The 2,905-nt window shown below is 40.7% G+C and overlaps 1 non-coding gene across 1 annotated transcript; it reads right to left on the reverse strand.

Moving 5' to 3' along the window:
• Positions 1-830: 830 nt before the first annotated feature.
• On the reverse strand, positions 831-938 carry LOC148562607 (small nucleolar RNA R71). Its single transcript, XR_015888079.1, has one exon. It is a non-coding gene; the product is annotated as a small nucleolar RNA R71 (small nucleolar RNA).
• Between the last annotated feature and the right edge of the window lie 1,967 nt (positions 939-2,905).

Here is a 2,905-nt window from a genome sequence, read left to right on the forward strand (position 1 = left end):
TTTTTAATTAACTAATTGTTTCAAAATTCAATTTTAATTTATTTCTTCTTTTAATTTTCGAAAATCACTAACTCTTTTTCAAAAATTATTTTTGAAAACCTCCCCCTCTCATCCTCTTCTATTTATTTATTTATTTATTTACTAACATCTCTTCCTCACTCACCAAAAATCCGAACCCCCTCTCTCTCTCTGAGTTCAGATTTTCTCTTCTTCTTTTCTTCTACTCACATAAGGGAACCTCTATACTTGGGCAAAAAGGATCTCTATTATTATTATTTTTATGTTCCCTCTTTTTCATATGAGCAGGAGCAAGGACAAGAACATTCTTGTTGAAGCAGATCCAGAACCTGAAAGGACTCTGAAGAGGAAACTAAGAAGCTAAATTACAACAATCCAGCAAGCACCTTTCAGAAATTTTCGAACAAGAAGAGGAGATGGCAGCCGAAAATAATAATAATACAAGGAGGATGCTTGGTGACTTTACTGCACCTAATTCCAATTTACATGGAAGAAGCATCTCCATCCCCACCATTGGAGCAAACAACTTTGAGCTGAAACCTCAATTAGTTTCTCTGATGCAACAAAACTGCAAGTTTCATGGACTTCCATCTGAAGATCCTTTTCAGTTCCTAACTGAATTCTTGCAGATATGTGATACTGTTAAGACTAATGGAGTAGATCCTGAAGTCTACAGGCTCATGCTTTTCCCGTTTGCTGTAAGAGACAAAGCTAGAGTATGGTTAGACTCTCAACCTAGGGATAGCTTGAACTCTTGGGATAAGCTGGTCACGGCTTTCTTAGCCAAGTTCTTTCCTCCTCAAAAGCTTAGTAAGCTTAGAGTGGATGTTCAAACCTTCAGATAGAAAGAAGGTGAATCCCTCTATGAAGCTTGGGAGAGATACAAGCAACTGACCAAAAAGTGTCCTTCTGACATGCTTTCAGAATGGACCATCCTGGATATATTCTATGATGGTTTATCTGAGTTATCAAAGATGTCATTGGATACTTCTGCAGGTGGATCCATTCACCTAAAGAAAACGCCTGTAGAAGCTCAAGAACTTATTGACATAGTTGCTAATAACCAGTTCATGTACACTTCTGAGAGGAACCCTGTGAGTAATGGGACGCCTCAGAAGAAGAGAGTTCTTGAAATTGATACTCTGAATGCCATATTGGCTCAGAATAAAATATTGACTCAGCAAGTCAATATGATTTCTCAGAGTCTGAATGGAATGCAAGCTACATCCAACAGTACTCAAGAGGCGCCTTCTGAAGAAGAGGCCTATGATCCTGAAAACCCTGCAATAGCAGAGGTGAAGTACATGGGTGAACCATATGGAAACACCTATAATCCCTCATGGAGAAATCACCCAAATCTCTCATGGAAGGATCAACAAAAGCCTCAACAAGGCTTTAATAATGGTGGAAGAAACAGGTTTAATAATAGCAAATCTTTTCCATCATCCACTCAGCAACAGACAGAGAATTCTGAGCAGAATCCATCTAGCTTAGCAAATTTAGTCTCTGATCTGTCTAAGGCCACTATGAGTTTCATGAATGAAACAAGGTCCTCCATTAGAAATTTGGAAGTACAAGTGGGCCAGCTGAGTAAAAGGATCACTGAAATCCCTCCTAGTACTCTTCCAAGCAATACAGAAGAAAATCCAAAAGGAGAGTGCAAGGCCATTGAATTGACCATCATAGCCGAACCCACAAGAGAGGAGAAGGACGTGAATCCCAAGGAGGAAGACCTCCTGGGACGTCCAGTGATCAATAAGGAGTTTCCCTTTGAGGAACCAAAGGACTCTGAGGCTCATCTAGAGACCATGGAGATTCCATTGAACCTCCTTATGCCATTCATGAGCTCTGATGAGTATTCCTCATCTGAAGAGAATGAGGATGTTACTAAAGAGCAAGTTGCCAAGTTCCTTGGTGCAATCATGAAGCTGAATGCCAATTTATTTGGTAATGAGACTTGGGGAGATGAACCTCCCCTGTTCACCAATGAACTAAATGCATTGGATCAACTGAGATTGTCTCAGAAGAAACAGGATCCTGGAAAGTTCCTGATACCTTGTACCATAGGCACCATGACCTTTGAGAAGGCTCTATGTGACCTTGGGTCAGGGATAAACCTCATGCCACTCTCTGTAATGGAGAAACTGGGAATCTTTGAGGTGCAAGCTGCTAGAATCTCATTAGAGATGGCAGACAATTCCAGAAAACAGGCTTATGGACAAGTAGAGGACATGTTAGTAAAGGTTGAAGGCCTTTACATCCCTGCTGATTTCATAATCCTAGATACTGGGAAGGATGAGGATGAATCCATCATCCTTGGAAGACCCTTCCTAGCCACGGCAAGAGCTGTGATTGATGTTGACAGAGGTGAATTAGTCCTTCAATTGAATGAGGACTCCCTTGTGTTTACAACTCAAGGTTATCCTTCTGTAAACATGGAAAAGAGGCATAGTAAGCTTCTCTCAAAACAGAGTCAACCAGAGCCCCACAGTCAAACTCTAAGTTTGGTGTTGGGAGGCCACAACCAAACTCTAAGTTTGGTGTTGAACTCCCATATCCAAACTCTAAGTTTGGTGTTGGGGAGTCTCAACAATGCTCTGAACATCTGTGAGGCTCCATGAGAGCCCACTGTCAAGCTATTGACATTAAAGAAGCGCTTGTTGGGAGGCAACCCAATTTTTATTTAATTATATTTTTTATTAGCTATATGTCTTCATAGGTTCATGATCATGTGGAGTCACAAAAACAACTAAAAAAATTGAAGAAAAATAAAAAACAGCAGAAGAAAAATCACACCCTGGAGGAGGATCTTACTGGCGTTTAAACGCCAGTAAGGAGCATCTGTCTGGCGTTCAACGCCAGAAATATGCTGCATCTGGGCGCTGAA

This window comes from Arachis ipaensis, chromosome B6 (genome assembly GCF_059453495.1).
Source record: "Arachis ipaensis isolate K30076 ecotype BB chromosome B6, ASM5945349v1, whole genome shotgun sequence".
Taxonomy (NCBI): domain Eukaryota; kingdom Viridiplantae; phylum Streptophyta; class Magnoliopsida; order Fabales; family Fabaceae; genus Arachis; species Arachis ipaensis.